This window comes from Danio rerio, chromosome 4 (assembly GCF_052040795.2).
Source record: "Danio rerio strain M-AB ecotype USA chromosome 4, GRCz13ab, whole genome shotgun sequence".
Lineage (NCBI taxonomy): Eukaryota > Metazoa > Chordata > Actinopteri > Cypriniformes > Danionidae > Danio > Danio rerio.
Genome location: NC_141024.2, coordinates 44,793,336 through 44,811,733, shown reverse-complemented (window position 1 = coordinate 44,811,733; position 18,398 = coordinate 44,793,336). Strand labels below are relative to the sequence as shown.

The following is an 18,398-nucleotide window of genomic DNA, read 5'->3' as shown; positions in this document are numbered from 1 at the left end:
ACACGCTAAAATCACACGATCCACCAAAATCATGGTCAGATGCTATAATTTCAGTATTGTATAAGGAAGGTAAAGATCCTACGCAATGCAATAGTTATCGTCCTATCAGTCTTTTGTGTGTAGATTACAAAATATTAACATCTATATTGGCGAAACGAATTCAAAATTGTATAAAAAATGTAATAAAACCAGATCAAACTGGATTTATTCAAAACCGACATGGAACCAATAATGTAAGAAAGACATTAAATTTACAATCCATAGCGGTAAAAAGTAAAAAGAATGCAATGCTTCTCAGTCTTGATGCTGAGAAAGCTTTCGATAGAGTTGATTGGCTATTTTTAGAGCAAACACTGATAGAAATGGGTTTTGGAGAAAAATTTGTGGAATGGTTCAACATATTATATAAAGAGTCAAAATCAAGAATAAGGGTGAACGGTCAGTGTTCCAAATTCTTTGGGGTAGAAAGAGGAGTTAGACAAGGGGACTCTCTGTCTCCTGCTTTATTTGCTTTAAGTATTGAACCATTAGCAGAAGCCATACGTCAGAATACAGCCATTCTAGGAATAGAAGATGAAGGGAGATCGGTTCATAAAATAGCATTGTTTGCAGACGATGTATTGTTCTACATAGAAAACCCATCCCACTCCATTCCCCCACTTATGCAGTGTTTGCATGAATATGGACTAGTCTCAGGGTATAAAATCAATGAAAATAAATCTGAAGCCATGATGGTTTCTGGGGTTTGGCCTTCTCAGCTTAATGAGCAGGTTTCGTTTCATTGGTCAAAGAAAGGATTTAGGTACCTGGGTATCATTCTTACCCCCAAACCTAGCCAGCTTTTCGAAGCAAATTATACAAATCTAATAAAACAAGTTAAAAATGATTTAAAAAGATGGGAGCTTCTTCCTCTCTCATTACTGGGTAGAATTGAGGTAATAAGAATGAACATACTACCCAGATTTCTTTTTTTGTTCCAGTCTCTCCCAGTAAATGTGCCTGTCTCAGAATTTAATTCGTTAGATAAAATATTTGGAAAATTCATATGGCAGAAAAAGAAAGCTAGGATAAAATATAAAACATTGCTTTTATCAAAAGATAAAGGAGGTTTAGGCTTACCAAATCTAAAATATTACTACTGGGCAGCTCAATTAACCGCAATAGTAGCTTGGATTAAAAATAATAAAGAATCAAGATGGGTCGAAATTGAACAAAGCACAATAAAAGAGACATCACTGTCCGTTCTACCTTTTATAAATGTAAAACAGGCTCCAAAAATTAAAATAGATAACCAATGGATAAAACATACTCTAAAAATTTGGAATAAAATAAAAAAAATGTTTGGAGGTCCAGAATCTATATCCAGGGCCATGCCTATAGTAGGAAACATTGAGTTTCTCCCATCTGTGTGGGATGGTGGATTTCGAATATGGGCAGATAAAGGTCTTATAACAATAAATCAGTTATTCGTTGGAAAAGAAATTAAATCATTCTCACAACTCCAAGAACAATTTAATATTTCACCAAAAGATATGTATAGGTTCTTCCAAATAAGACATTACATTACAAACCATAAAGAAAAAGCTCTAATCATGCAAGAACCAAATAAAATAGAGGAATACTTCATAAATATTACAGAAAAAAACACTCCAGCTAAAAATCACATCTCCCATTTATACAAAAGATTACTAAATAATACTGTACAAAATACAGATCACGTTAAAGGAAAATGGGAACTAGAACTAAATACCATAATCGAGGATGAGGTCTGGACTGAGTTATGTGAAGGATGTCATAAAGGAATTAATAGTCAATTGTGGAAAGAATTTGATTGGAAAGTAAAAATGAGGTACTTTAATACTCCTTTTGTAATTTCTACATACGTAAAAGGACCATCGGTAGCTTTGTGTTGGAGAAAATGTGGTAAAATTGGAGACCATACCCACATTTTTTGGGACTGTCCTACGATTCAAGAGTTTTGGAAAAATGTTAAAAAAGAAATAGATAATATATTAGATAGGGAGATACCCCTCGATCCAGTTGTGTGTTTACTGGGAGCACTGCCCAAAGGGATGTTTGATAAGGAAGCAAGATTTGTCCTAAGGATATTATTACTGGTTGCAAAAAAAATGATAACAGTACATTGGATGGAAGAAAGTTCTCCAAAAGTGTCTCAGTGGATTCAGAGACTTAAACAGGTCTATATAATGGAAAAAATGACTGCATGTCTACAGATGAAAACTGATATTTTTCTAAGGAGGTGGAAAAGTATTACGACATATTTGGATATGTATATTTAGAGATTGCTTAACCTCACCTTAACATGACGGTTATTTGATGTAACTATGCAATACAATGTAACTTGATGTACAGATGTATCCCCTGGAAAGTAATTATGATGGCAACACCTTTTATTTTAATTTTTTTTTTATTTTCTTCTTTGTTTTTTATTATTATTATAATTTCATTATTTATTTTTATTTATTTATTTTTTTAGGTACCCCCTCGTGTGTAAGGGGTAAAAAAATTTTGGGGAAGGGGTTGTTCTGTAAAATAAATATATAAAAAATCTTAAATAAAAAGTTTCAAAAAAAAAAAAAATGTAAATAGCCTACATAGCCTAATCTATCTATCAAACAAATCCAGAGTTTTTATTAATGTTTGCATAAGAACTTTGCACCAAACTGAGGCTTTCATTTTACAGCTTAAAACACATGTTTGCAAATTAATGCAATATCATATGTAAACAACAAAATTGTTATATGCTATGTAGTAGCCAATACTTAACAAAAAGTCAACATAGAGCCTTAAGGTTCATTGTCATTTTCTTTCATTACAGGCAGCGCGAGGACACGTGAAGCGCCAGTGAGACAGAGGAAATAAGTCATAATCATAATTAAGACATAATATTTAAACTAATGACTCATATTAAAATGTTTACAGAGGTTTTGTCATTTAAAATAGCAGAGCATTAATAAAATGCATATTTTCTGTGGAGTGATCTATTCGAGGTAGCCTGTTTTTATTTAAAGAAAGAAAAAACATAATTGGACAAATGCTGGTTCTTAAAAAGGATTCAGTCAGTGTTTTAGTTTTGTAATATAAATATGTCATTTCAGTGATGTCAGGATTTATTTGATTTATTCTGTTTTTGTTTTGCTGCTGAAACGCAGGTGCGTAAAGATGCTCTGTTATGTTCTGTATGCTGTTCGCATGCTAAAATAAATCTGTATTTTAAAGTGCAATATTTAATGTGTCACAAAATATGCACGTTATTTTTTAATTAAATAATATTGTAATATTAATCTGTTAACGGTTAACATTCGCTTACCAAGCGGCGGTAGTCTGTTGGCAAAATTAACCGAAATGAGCAGTTTCTATAGCTCTGGTGCTAAACTCAAATAATATATCTTCTTTTGTAAAAAAAATTAACAGACCTATTGGTAGGCTATACATGACAGACGGCAAGTCAAGTCAAGTTTTATTTGTCACATACATAGTTATACAAAGTATGACCAGCAGTGAAATGTAGGTCAGGTCCGCTCCAGAGACAGTGCAAGTATAGATAAACCAAAATTAAATAATAAGGGAAAAAAAAGTGTGCAAAAAATAACGTGCAAAAAATTATACAAGGTAATAAGAATAGCAGCAATATATGGTAACTTATAGATATGACTACTACAGTGATAAATACAAGAAATCAAGTGATATATAACACCGGGTTAGAATTTAGCAGCCTGAATTTAGCAGCCTGATGGCCTGGGGAAAGAAGCTCCTCCTAAGTGTCTCAGTTTTTGCCATCAAGCTACGGAAACGTTTTTCAGATGGAAGCAAAGTGAATAGATAATTGTCAGGATGGTTTAAGTCCTTACAGATTTTAACAGCTCTATTTTTACAGCGTTTAAAGAGCCCATATTATACATGAAATAGGGTCATATCTTGGTTGTAAGGGTCTCCAACAACAGTCTAATATGCATGCAAAGTCAAAAAACACTTTCATGGTCTTATAATCTGCATTTATTTTTACCTAATTATCCCAGCGACTCCTGTATGAATCGTCCAGTGATTCATTTGTTCCCAAACCCCTCCTTAGCGCGAAGCTAATCTGCGCTGATTGGACCGATGACAGTCTGTCGCGATTGGTCGACTGCCTTCAGTCAGAGAATGAAATGCCCAATAGCTAATCAGCAATATAAAAGTAATCACAGTTCATACGCGCTCCATAGTGTAGGCGTGGATTTTAGCTGCCACACACACACACAAACACACCTCTGGACGACAACGCACCCGCTTCCGCCCGCAACCGCCAGGTTTTAGCCTGAACCCGACCGCTCCCGCTTATATTTAGAATTTCTTGTCCTGGTGCCCGAACCGCCCCGTTTTCTGCCCGCCGCACCCGATCCCGCTAAAGAGCGGGGGAGAGCATAACCGAAAATCACCCAGCTAAACAGTCCAGAGACAGCCAGACAGAGCTCTCTCTCTCTCTCTCTCATACGCGCGCACTAACACATACACACAAGCGCCAAGCAGACACACAGGCAGGCAAAGCTCTGTCTCATTCGCATAGCAATATCCACGATATTGCTAGACAGCCCGCTCCCGTCCCAAATTAAACCTGTTACCGACCGCTCCCGCGATTGATTCGGAAATTTATTCCCGCGCCGCAGAAATCTGGCGCGGGGACAGCCGCGGGAATGCAGACCTCTACCATGGAGCTCCGTAAACAAACAGCACGCGTCGTGTTTTTAACGTGGCTTTGCACGCGATAAGAGAATATAGACAGTTAACCTGATAAGGAAGAAACCATGTTAACTATGAGGAAGAAACTCATCCTGACGTCCATTAGTAAGTTACTCTTTACTGATCCTTACTTTAACAAACGCAGATGAAGTATTCTTTGTAGCCTGTAGTTTCCAGAAGTTTCCAACTGCTTGGTTATAATGCTGAGGTTTCATCTCTGGGTAGAGAATCGATAATGTCCATCTGCAGTGTGACTTCAATCGACCGGCATGTTTGTGTGCGTGTGTTTGTGGGTGTGTGTGTGTGTGTGTGTCTGGGTTTCTACGTCAGAGGGCGGGGCCTCAGGTTTGAATCTCCCGGGTTTGCGCGTGCACGTGAATAACTTGGTTTCGTTCGTACGTCATGGCGAAACACCTAATGAATCGGTATCAAGGCGACTCGTTTGAAGCACTATGAGTCGACTCTTTTATAGATGAATCAACCGTTTTAAACACTGTATTCTTACAGATTTAAGCCTTAGCTGGATACTTCACTTCACTTAGAGCTGTGTTACACACTACATGGAGGGGAATTTTCAAAAACCCATAATATGGGCTCTTTAAGATAGATGTCCTGCAAGGAGGGGAAAGCAGACCCTGAGATGCGCTCAGCTAAACGCACAACTCTTTGAAGTGCTTTGCGGTCCTGGTTTGAGCTGTTTCCATACCACACTGAGACACCTTGAGTCAATACTCTTTCTATGGTCCCTGAATAGAAAGTTTTCAGGATTGCTGGAGAGACCCTGAATTTCCTCAGCTGTCACAGATGGTACAGTCTTTGCCTGGATCTACTTACTTGCCTTTCAATGTGTGTAGTCCAAGTCAGGTTCTCAGAGATAATTACACCGAGATACTTGAAACTACTCACCCTCTCCACGGGGGTCCCACTGATCATAAGAGGAGTGTAGGGCTGCTGTTGTCTCCTCCTAAAGTCCATAATCAACTCTTTAGTTTTGTTCACATTCAGAAAAAGGATATTGCCCTGGCACTATGATGTAAGCCTCTGTACCTCATCCAAGTACGTGGTCTCATCGTTGTTAGAGATGAGGCCCAAAACCACAGTATCATCGGCAAATTTGATGATGGATGTGGAGCTAAGGGAGGAAACGCAGTCATGCGTGTAGAGAGAATAGAGTAGGGGACTCAGGACACAGCCCTGTGGGGCTCCTATGTTCAGAGTGATGGAATTTGATGTGAACTGGCCAACTCTCACCACTTGAGATCTACCGGTGAGAAAGTCTTGAATCCAGTTACAAAGTGAGGAGTTTAGACCAAGGTCAATAAGTTTGGTTGCCAGCTTAATGGGAACAATAGTGTTAAAAGCAGAGCTTTAATCAATAAAAAGCAGCCTTACATAATTCCCATTTTTGCTGTCCAAGTGTGTGAGAGAAGAGTGAAGAACATGAGAAATGGCATCGTCCGTGGATCTATTTAGACGAAAAGCAAACTGAAAGGGGTCCAGAGTATCAGGTAGGGAGGAGCAGACGTAGCTCTTCACAAGTCTTTCAAAAACCTTCATAACTAAAGATGTGTGAGCAACTGGGCGATAGTCGTTCAGGCAAGAGGGTTTATTATTCTTAGGCACAGGAATAATAATAGATTTTTTGAATGAGGTGGGCACCACGGAGGTAGCAAGGGACTCGTTAAAGATGGAAGTAAACAAACCAGCAAGCTGACCGGCGCAGGACCTCAGGACACAGCCAGGTATCCCATCAGGTCCAGCTGCCTTCCTGACATTCACTCTTTTCAGTGCCCTCTAGACCTCATCTTCCGACACGGTAATTACAGGATCATCGCAACCCTGCCTAACACTTCTGACGCACTGATCGGCAGAATCACGCCGCCGCCATCAAAACGGCCATAGAAAATGTTTAACTCATCGGCCAGCAGCGGGTCTGCCCTCACCTCTTCAGAGGATTTGTTCCCGAAGGTACAGATAGTCCCAGTCGACGTCATCAAGTGCCGCCTGCAACATAGTCTCTGAATGGGAGGACCAGCGCGTCACTACTCTCTGCACTGGAGAATCCTGGACGAGCCTTTGTTTATATTCCGGTGTTAGGAAAATAGCGGCATGATCCGATCTGCCAAAAGCCGGTAATGAACGGGCTTTATAGGCATTCTTGAACTGAGTGTAGCAGTGATCCAGTGTGTTAAGCCCTCTAGTTGGACAGGATACATGCTGATGAAAATTCGGCATGACCTGCCTGAGATTAGCATTGTTAAAGTCTCTCGCGATGATAAGGGCAGCATCAGGGTGTTTGTTAATATAGCCGCTGAGCACATCGTGAAGTCTAGACAAAGCCCAGCCAGCATCTGCCTGTGGTGGAATGTATACGACAGTAGCAATAATCAATGAAAACTCCCGAGGGAGATAAAAAGGCGGGCAAAAAATGGAAAGATGTTCCAGGTGAGGCGAGCAGGAACGCGACAGAGTGGAGATATTTCACACCATTTCTTATTGACCATGAAACACACTCCTCCACCCCTGGATTTACCGGCCCTTAGCTGTTCTGTCCGTCCGAAAAACAGAAAAGTTATCACTCGACATTACAGCAGTATCCGGGACCAAGGGCGAAAGCCACGTTTCTGACAAGTAGAGAATGTTGCAATCCCTAATGTCCCTTTAAAAACTAACCCTGGCTCTAAGACCGTCTATCTAGTTTTTTAAGGATTGGACATTAGCGAGGAGAATACTTGGAAGAGGAGAACTATGAGCCCTTTTCCTAAGTCTGACTCGAATTCCAGCGCGCTTCCCACAATGTTTCTTGATCCGACGCCTTGGAGAGTTGTTAGTATTTATCTCCGCGTTACAAAGAATCTCCAGAGGCCACTCAGGATTCATGGGTAAAGTGTCCTGGAACAGGTTGGTGTAGCGATTTCCAATGTCCAAAAGTGTTTCTATATTATAAGTGATCAGTGCCGACGTAAAGTGTGTAAAAAAAAGAGAGAATAAAAGTGAATAAAAAAGGAGAATAAAGCAAAATCTCAGCGGAGCAACCCGAACAGCGTCCGAACACAGCAGCGCCATTTTTCAGCAGCGGCACAATCTAATTAAAAACATGCTTGCTGTTTGAGCATTCTTTGAGCATTCGTTGAGATATTGTCCTTTGCGTTTTGATATTAAGATTTTTCTTTGAAATCTGCAATAGGCTTCAATTGAATTTGTGGGTAAAATAATCAGCCTTTTATTAAATGTATTAATTTCATTCAATTAAAGCCTGATATTTTCCTGTGAATTTGATGCAGACTAAACTACATTTACATTTAGTCATTTAGCAGACGCTTTTATCCAAAGCGACTTACAAATGAGGACAAGGAAGCAATTTACACAACTATAAGAGCAACAATGAATAAGTGCTGTAGGCAAGTTTCAGGTCTGTAAAGTCTAAGAAGGAAAGTATTAGTAGTATTAGTATTTTTTTTTTTTAGGTACAGTTAGTGTGATATTCAGAGAGGCAATTGCAGATTAGGAAGTGAAGTGGAGACTAAATAGTTGAGTTTTTAGTCGTTTCTTGAAAGTAGCGAGTGACTCTGCTGTTTTGATGCAGTTAGGGAGTTCATTCCACCAACTGGGCAGATTGAGCGTGAGCGTTCGCGAAAGTGATTTCTTCCCTCTTTGGGATGGAACCACGAGGCGACGTTCATTCACAGAACGCAAGTTTCTGGAGGGCACATAGATCTGCAGAAGTGAAAGCAGATAAGAAGGAGCAAAGCCAGAAGTCACTTTGTAGGCAAACATCAGAGCTTTGAATTTGATGCGAGCAGCAACTGGCAGCCAGTGCAAACGGACTAGCAGCGGAGTGACATGTGCTCGTTTAGGTTCATTGAAGACCACTCGTGCTGCTGCGTTCTGGAGCAGTTGAAGAGGCTTGATAGAGTTAGCTGGAAGCCCAGCTAGTAGAGAGTTGCAGTAATCCAGTTTGGAGAGAACAAGAGCTTGAACAAGGAGTTCAGATAAGAAGGGTCGGATCTTTCTGATGTTATAGAGTGCGAATCTGCACGATCGAACAGTTCTAGAAATGTGTTCAGAGAAGTTTAGTTGGTCATCAGTCGTTACTCCAAGGCTTTTCACCATTTTGGATGCAGTAATAGTAGCCCCATCCATCTGGATTGAAAAGTTATGGTGACTAAACTAAACCGTCTGATGCCAGTTTTACTTAATAATCTCTCTCCAAATCTCGCCGTGAGTGAGACGGAGAAAGTAAAAACAAGGTCCACTTAGGCTTCAGTGTCAAAACACAAACTGCTCTGATAAATAAAATAATATTATATAAATATAATATATATAATAATATATAATCAAATAATAATATATAAAATACAGTGAAATATTCAGTTTCAGAGTAGCTTATAAATCATTTTGTTAATGTCAATCTATATTGCGCCCGTCATTTTCACTTGTATTATTGTAATCAACTATTTTGACCACAATGGGCCAGGCTTTAAAAACTATTCGCAGCACTTAAAGAATTCCTTTTGGAAGAAACTCGGTCTGGAGGATGGGAGAACAAACTTGTGAATAATCTTATGGAGCGGAGCACAACGCCTGCAGCCGGCACTTGAATGAAAGCGCATCGGAGACTGGTATCTGCAGACATTTGCAAAACAGCAGCTGAAATGGAAGAAATAAGCATGTTGAGGATCTGTCCAATGTATTATTGAGGCTTTTCTAATTAAATATTTCAGGTAGGCCTACTTTGTGAGTGAGCAGGATAACGTTCTCTACTCCTCTATTGCGAATGCGATCTGATACAGCGCAACATGATGTAGAAACAGCAAAGAAATGAACTCCTGCTGCAGGTCAAAATGAATCCATTTAATGCAAAACTAAATGCATTACTCCACTAATTATTTAAACTAGCAAGAACATAGTCTTGGAGAAAATGTTTTCTGTTGTCTTAAACACGACACGCAGTTTGAATGAAGAATGAATGACAGGCGCAGCCGCGGGAAGCGCTGAACTAAACATGAATTTAACCACGTGAATATTCATCTGTGCTGCACATTAAACTGTGCTTTCAAAATATTTAGAATATAGTAGCCTACATAACAATGTTCTAGTGGCTTATAAGGCTACCTTCATGGTTTAGTTAGCTTATAAACACACTATATAGCGCACGACGCACAAGATTGGATTTGGATCGGTATCAGCTGACCGATACCCGATCCAGCAAAAATATGCGGTATCAAACCGATTTCCAATCCTAGTATACATGTATCATATGTTCACATTCCACAGATAATAAGCCGGTAGTTAATAGTATGAATTGTGAGCTAAACTAAGGTGTTCCCGATCTCCTGCCATAAAGGGCTTTTCCTGCACACTTTCCCCTGCTGTTTCTGTGTTGTACTGATCAGCCATTCCTCTGATCTGAGTCTGTTTTCAATGAAGCGCAGTCATCATCATGTTGTGTTGGCCTCATAGATGCTGCTGATCAACACATTTGGTTTCTAGAATTGATATTTCTCGAGTTCTCCTGCTCATTCAGTCATTATAGATGATGGTAAATGAACTTGTCTTGCTGTCCTCAAAGTCTGGACTGGAGCTCTGCAGACAAACCCCCGGTGAGTGACCTTCTGAAGACTGAGTAATGAGGAGGAGGATAAGGGGAGCTGCTGGAGGCGGGAATAACAGTCAGCTGACACAGTGCAGTTTATACTGCTGCTCACGTGATGATGATTGACACGCCTGAATGATTAAGCTCCTCCCACACCTACACTGTGGACTTCATTCAGTGATTTGATGATTAGTTTCAGCTCTAATAGTGCTGCATTTCTGTTGGGATTTCTCTACTAGAAATGAGCCTTGATCTGTGTTTGCTGATATTTTCCACATTCAGACAGTTTCTGTTCAAATATAAAGGAAATTAATTTAAGTGTTTTTGTAAATGAAGAATGATTAATATCAGGTTTGTGCAGTGTGTGCAGCGCTCAACTTTGATCTTCTCTGTTTCAGCTCACGTAAGAGGAAGAGAGCAGAAGCAGAGCCCAGCTGTGTGTCTATGAAGAGTGACGCGTCTATGATCCAACCAATAACATTTAAGAGTGAAAACACACGACCTGCTGTCAGGTAGATCAACTCTACACACACATGATCACACTGCAGCATTTATATGATCCTGTGTTTCTAGAAGATCAGACATTTACAAGTATTACAATTACAGGAGACTTCAAAACTAAATGTCCACACACTCACATCTGATCATTAGTGAAGTACTAATAAAGTATTAATACTCAAACTGTTGGAGTTAGTAGAGTGAGTTTACAGGCTTTTACAATAGTCAGCAAAGTGTGGATAATCAAGAGAAAGATTTTAGACGATATGAATGAACAAGTTCTGTGAGACAAACACACAACACAGTCTTTATTGTAACGTCTAGTGACAGACGCTAGAGGTCATGGTCTTTAGCCTCCTTGGTAGAGCAACTGACCCCCATGCGGAAGGTTGCCGGTTTGATCCCAGCTCGGAGCGGGTCTGGGTGGTGTAGGACCGGCAGTGTTACACTTGTGCTCTCTCACATTTTCATCCTAAAAAGATTTTAAATGTCTTCAGTGAGCATCCAGCATCATTGTGAATGAAGGATATCAAATGATTGAAGTGTTACATTTAATAAATGACAAGTACTATTAAATGTTTACAGCATTTTGAGCAGTAGATGTGATCAGTGTGTGCTGTTTAGTTAAATCTGATTAAATCTGTGTATTGTGTCTCAGCTGGTTCAGAGAAAACACACATGACTTCACTAGAGGATCTTTACACTCGCACTCACTGATTCTTTGTGTTGTTGTTGTTCCTGCAGTGTGGATAGAGATGTTCAGACTGGACACCTGCAGCAGGATTCACTCCAACCAGAACATGATGAACTTCAGAGAGTCAAAGAGCAGCACAAAACCAGCATGAAGAACAAGTATGAGAGATTATTTGAGGGAATCAACCATGGAGAGACTCAAACCCTCCTGAACAGGATCTACACACAGCTCTACATCATAGAAGGAGAGAGTGAAGGAGTGAATGAAGAACATGAGGTTTTACAGATGGAGAAAAGAGCCAGAACAAAACCCTCACAACACACTCCAGTCTACTGCAATGACATCTTTAAAGCCTCAGCTGGAGCAGGACATGAGGAGAAGATCAAGAAGGAGAAAGCCCAGATCAACACTGTTCTCACTAAAGGCATCGCTGGAATCGGGAAAACCGTCTCTGTGCAGAAGTTCATTCTGGACTGGGCCGAGGGAAAAGACCATCAGGATGTAGATTTCATGTTTGTGCTTCCATTTCGAGAGCTGAACTTGATCAGAGATCATCAGTACAGTCTTCACAGACTTCTGCTGGACTTTCATCCTGAACTTGAAGATCTGGAGCCCAAGATTTATGAGCAGTGTAGAGTTGTGTTCATCTTTGATGGTCTGGATGAAAGCAGAATCACACTCAACTTTTCAGATGAGGAGAAAGTTTGTGCTGTGACTGAATCTTCATCAGTGGCTGTGTTGATGCGGAGCCTCCTGAAAGGAGATCTGCTTCCCTCTGCTCTCATCTGGATCACCTCCAGACCAGCAGCAGCCCATCAGATCCCCTCCAGATACATCAAGCGTCTGACAGAAATTCAGGGATTCACTGAGCCTCAGAAGGAGGAATATTTCAGGAAGAAAATCAGCGACGAGCATCAAGCCAGCAGAATCATCTCACACATCAGAAGAGCAAGAAGCCTCCAGATCATGTGCCACATACCCGTCTTCTGCTGGATCTCCTCCACTGTGCTTCAGAAGCTCCTGGAAGAAGATGAGAGTGCAGAAATCCCTCAAACTCTGACTGAAATGTACATCCACTTCCTGCTGATTCAGATCAACATGAGGAAGCAGAAGTATGAAGAGAGAGATCCAGAGAAACCCCTGCAGTACAACAGAGGAGTGATCCTCAAACTTGCTGAAGTGGCTTTCAGACAGCTGATGAAGGGCAATGTAATGTTCTATGAGGAGGACCTGATTGAGAGCGGCGTAGACGTCACTGACGCCTCAGTGTATTCTGGGATCTGCACTGAGATCTTCAAGGAGGAATCTGTGATTCATCAGAGGAAAGTCTACAGCTTCATCCATCTCAGCTTTCAGGAGTTTCTGGCTGCTTTCTTTGTGTTTTACTGCCATTTAACAGAGAACAGAGAACCGCTGAGGGTGATTTATGATGAAGAAAATTCATATAATCAATATCTACAGGCCAGCTCTGAGGAGTCTCTGTATGATCTGCTCAGATCAGCAGTAGATAAAGCTGTCAGGAGTAGTAATGGTCATCTGGATCTGTTCCTGCGGTTTCTGCTGGGCGTCTCACTGGAGTCCAATCAGAGACTCTTCCAGAAACTTCTGACACACACAGAGGAGAGCTCAGAGAACATCAGGAGAATCACACAGTATATTAAAAACAAGATCAAGACAGATAACCCTCTCTCAGCTGAAAGATCCATCAATCTGTTTCTCTGTCTGCTGGAGGTGAAAGATCAGACTCTGGCCAGAGAGATTCAGGAGTTTGTGAAATCAGACAAACACTCAGAGGAGAAACTCACTCCTGCTCACTGCTCAACAATCTCCTACATGATTGAGATGTCAGAGGAGCCGCTGGATGAGTTAGACTCCAATAAATTCAACACATCAGCTGAGGGAAGACGGAGACTGACAGCAGCTGTGAGAAACTGCAGAAGAGCTGTGTGAGTATTCATTGATTGATCACAGAAGACACACATCAGTCTGCACTGAAGACTCAGATCAGTTTAGTGAATCACTGCCATGCTTTAACAAAAAAACCTTTAGCTGGCCATATCGTCCCCCTGTGAGATCGCTGATACACCATATTACTGCATGGGGACGCGGCGGCAGTGTTCTGTTTTCTTATTTGCTCATTTATTTCATCATTTCTAAACGTATTTAACAAACTTTTCTTGACTTTTTACTCACACAAACAACATTTGTACTTATTTAATAATCTACTTCATTTGCTTTACAGTTTATCCTGGAAAATAACTCAAATCCCTGTAAATCCCTGTGCTCCTCCAGCTGAATAGGACATTTGTTGATGTGTATTTGCTCAAATCTAACACAGTGTTGCTCTTGGATAATTGTGTTTGTTTTCTGATCAGAGAAATAGTGTAATTTTAGACACAGTATTGCCGTCTCGCCGCAGACATGCCTCTAATATTACATTTACTGTAGGCCTAAACACTAAACTTTACACTGAGCTCAGTAAAATGCTCTCTGATTAGTTATTAATAATCTGTTCAATAATTTATTACTATCATATGGATGGGGAAATACAGGTGTAGTTCAGTTTAATGTAGTTTACATGAATAAATAAAAAGAAGATATGTTTAAATGAAATAAATAGACTTGTTCTGAGGCATGAGGGTGGTATAAGGGCCAATGTCCACAGGTGGGGGTTGCAGCCTAAAGGCTGATTTATACTTCTGCGTCAAACGTCGGCGTATGCTACGGCGCTGATGCATAGCCCTTCGCCGTGGCCATCGCCGTCACTGACGTGCACCTCTCAAAAAATGTAACTACACGTCGCAACGACGCGTAGCGTAAGCTCTGTGATTGGTCGGCTTGGTAGCGCTGACGAGTCTGGGCGGGACCGAGAGCCGCGCGAATGACGCGAGGGATTGTTTACAAGTGTGGAGTCCCGTGAAGGAGCTCTGGATGGAAAGTTTTGTTTTGTGTTTACTTTATAGTTAAAGTTGTTGCACGTCCGCCGGTTCCTGCCTCAAAATGAGCGAGTTTGAGCCACTTGTACATCCCGGAAGTGTTCAGGAAATGCAAAAAAGTAGCGAAGAAACTCGACACAGAGGAACATTTACACCTCACTGCCAACTAGCGTTTCGGAAGTGTTAATGCAGACCGACAGAGACAGCGCGCAGAAGTATAAATGCACAGCCACGCGCGTTGCCTGCGCCGTGGGTTACGCCGGTCACCTGACGCAGAAGTATAAATCAGGCTTAACACCATTGTACAACACCATGAGGTAGCCTGTCTGCCATTAGGTACTGAGATGAGATCCTCAGACCCCTTGTGAGACCATATACCGGTGTGGTTGACCCTGGATTCCTCCTAATGCAAGACAATGCTGGACCTCATGTGTCTGGAGTGTGTCGGCTATTCCTGCAGTTCACTACAGTTTTGAGTGTGACTCCAAATCCAGTCCTCCATGGGTTAATACATTTGATTTCCAGTGATCATGTCTGTGTGATTTTGTTGTCAGCACATTCAACTGTGTAAAGAACAAAGTATTTAATAAGAATATTTCAGTCATTCAGATCTAGGATGTGTTATTTTAGTGTTCCCTTTATTGTTTGGGCAGTATATATATATATAGTTTATTTCCAGTGTTGCTTTTATCACTGTAGACTGGACTCATAAACACTCAACACTGCTCATTTCTTACTGCTGATTTTGTTGCTCTTTGTCCTCTACACAGACTACAGCGCTGTAAACTCACTATTGAGTGTTGTGAGAGTTTGTCTTCAGCTCTACAATCCTCAAACTGTGTGCTGAGAGAGCTGGACCTGAGTATCAATGACCTGCAGGATTCAGGAGTGAAGAAGCTCTCTGATGGACTGAAGAGTCAACACTGTAAACTGGACACACTGAGGTAAAATAAAAGCATTTCCATCAAATAAATGCCGTCACAAATGACTTTTACATTGTGAAATGCTGTAAAGTCTGATGAGGTAATGAGCATATGCTGTGATGTATTTTATTTCTGTTTATTTATTGTGAATATTTCATATTTAATGTGAAGTCAAATATGAGAAACCCTGTTTATATCAGATATAATATTGCTCTTTAGTGTAATTTCTGCTGAAATGATCATTGATTGGTGTTCTTTGGTGTTTTTGGGGCGTCTCTAAATGAGCTGTGTTTCTGCAGATGTTCAGCCCATCACTGAGTCTCTTTATTTACTGATATTAATGTGTGTAAAGTTATATTCAGTCAGTTTTATATTAATTTCAGGAATATTATTGACTAATATTAAAATGTTGATGTGATTTATTTGCAATACAGTTTGTAAAGTCATATTTTCTGTCTGTTAATATTATATGAGAGTCTTGCTTTGTAAACATTAAATAACAGTTAAAAGGTATTTTTTTATTTTATTTTATACAATAAGTTTTTTGTTATGATTGTTACTCTTTTAAGTCATTCTACATAAATCTTCACATTTTTAACTAAATTCTGCTCAGAAATAGCAAATAAATCTGTCTGGCCGACTCATTTTGGTCCAGAGATCTTCTCTTTATGTAGGTTTATGTTATAATGAAATACAAATGTTTGATCTTCCTCCATGTGACCATCAAAGCAACTCTGAATAGTTAAAGGAGTCTTTTCCTTTTCCCTATGAGGAGAAATCACTCATTATAGGCACTTCAATAATTACTTCACACTCACACACAATAATACAGTGTCTTTTACTGTCCTCTACACAGTCTACAGTGGTGTAATCTCACTGTTCAGTGCTGTAAGAGTTTGTCTTCAGCTCTACAATCCTCAAACTGTGTCCTGAGAGAGCTGGACCTGAGTAACAATGACCTGCAGGATTCAGGAGTGAAGCTTCTCTCTGATGGACTGAAGAGTCAACACTGTAAACTGGACACACTGAGGTAAATGATTCTCCACTCTACAATAACTACAGTCAGACAGTTTCATATTAGAGCTCTTCATGCTTGAACATGTTAACCCTGGGTGATACTAAACCCCAGATAACAGGAATTATGGTTTATCAGTGATTGTGTTTCACACTGCTCATACTATACCTGTAACTGAACTTAAACACTAAAACCTGAACCACACTGTTCCAGTTACTGAACCACACTGTTCCAGTTACTATGACCATTTATGTGAAGCTGCTTTGACACAATCTACATTGTAAAAGCGCTATACAAATAAAGCTGAATTGAATTGAATTGAATAGTTAACCCTCAGGGGTCTGAGGTGATTTTGGCCCCTGAGATGTTTTGACATGCCCTGACATCTGTGCTGATTTCAGCTACTTATTACACAGAACTGGCCAACATGTGTTTTATTTGTATTCAGCACAAACTGAGCTACAATAATATGTGAGAAATATTGATGTACGTGCTTGTGTTTTTTAGAAAACAAATATTATGTGTGGTTAGTATGTTTTGGAGAAAACTAAGTGGGTTTTCACATTTGTAGTTCGCTTCATTTGGTCCGGACCAAGGGTAATAAATGATACATTGTTGTATTTTCTGTCGTCTTTGGGTCGTTTTCATACCAAACTGCTGTCTTTGGTCTGAACCAGTTGAAACAAACCAAAATGCAGTCATCTGACAAAATCCACATCTCTCATTGGCCAGATGTTGTTGAACATATTTCCTAAATTGCTTATTGATTGGTCAGAATTTACGTGCGGGAAAATGCCAATGAACTCCAGCAGGTAAACAAAACCGGCAGACACGAAATGTCGTTTTTTTCTCTGAAGGAACGACTGCGCTGGCTGATTGTATCCCTGCTTTAGACAATCTATACATTTCGAGGATGAAGTGCGGCCGCGGCTGGAAAACAATGTTTTAATGCATCGCTCATCACTTCAGGAGGAGGCGTGAATTAATTTAGCTAAACTGCGACATGGTCATCTTGCGGAAATATTACTAACGATCCATCTGGTAATGTTTTCCCCTTTCTCTCTCTGTTGGTAAAGCGCTGTCAACAAATATTTTTCCTCCATATCCCATAATGCACAGCGCATCGGTCTACGGCAGCTGGATTGGTCCAAAAGTCGCAGTACTTTTTGCGGTTGGACCTGTTTTAGTACTGATCATATTCTCACCACAAACAAACCGCTCCAGGGTACGCTTATTTTATCCGCTTTTGGTGCGCACTCGAGTACGATTGCTGCATTCTCACCTGCCCAAACGAACTGCACCAAAAGGGAAAACAAACTCTAGTGCGATTCAATTCAACTAAATAAGGCAAGTGTGAAAGCACCCTGAATGTGCCTGAACAAGACTTTAGAGTAAGCAGTCTTGTAGTCTAGAATATTTACTGCACAATTATGTGGAAATTATTCTGTTCGCTCATTCAAAGAAAACATTACAATGATTACTACTACATTTTGTTAAGTTTGTTTTGGGTGATCTCAGCTGTATGTGTGAGTGACAATGCTCATGAATAATTCACACCTGAGAGACAACAGACACTCCCCCACTCACCCATCAAAGGCAGTGTACAGAAATGTCCATCTGCAGAAGCTAGCCCAAACTAAATGCTTGTTGTGTTACTGCTGTGTGACCATGTAAACACTCTGGGTGAACAATATACAGTGCTCAGCATATATAAGTACACCCCTCACTAATCTCTCTTTTACATTCATATTTTAATAGGAAGCTCTACAATATTATATTTGTGCATATACAATAGATTAGCCAAATCTTGAGCTCATCTAACAAAATAACTTATGATAACGGTGTAAAAACTAGTGCACTCATATTTATGTGGTATAGAAAAATTTTAAATACAAATTTAAAAAAGAGGAAAAATCAAGAGAAGCAAAACAATGGAAAAATTAGCTGAAATTTAGTAGTTTTTTGCAGTATTTAGCCTGACTTTAATTGTATTGTC

The 18,398-nt window shown here is 40.0% G+C and overlaps 2 protein-coding genes and 1 long non-coding RNA gene across 6 annotated transcripts in view; all 3 read left to right on the top strand.

The window, feature by feature from the left end:
* The window catches only part of LOC148681268 (uncharacterized), a 482,092-nt gene that overhangs the window by 249,745 nt on the left and 213,949 nt on the right, over nt 1-18,398 (top strand). The gene's annotated exons all lie outside the window — the stretch shown is intronic.
* Nucleotides 1-18,398, top strand: part of LOC141377041 (uncharacterized) — a 441,555-nt gene that overhangs the window by 284,024 nt on the left and 139,133 nt on the right. The gene's annotated exons all lie outside the window — the stretch shown is intronic.
* Nucleotides 1-18,398, top strand: part of LOC100332612 (NACHT, LRR and PYD domains-containing protein 3) — a 59,862-nt gene that overhangs the window by 8,730 nt on the left and 32,734 nt on the right. For all 3 annotated transcript variants that reach the window (XR_015942536.1, XR_015942538.1, XR_015942537.1), the window contains exons 4-7: nt 10,735-10,848; nt 11,579-13,474; nt 15,235-15,408; nt 16,244-16,417. This is a non-coding gene — a long non-coding RNA (NACHT, LRR and PYD domains-containing protein 3). The remainder of the gene's footprint in view (nt 1-10,734; nt 10,849-11,578; nt 13,475-15,234; nt 15,409-16,243; nt 16,418-18,398) is intronic.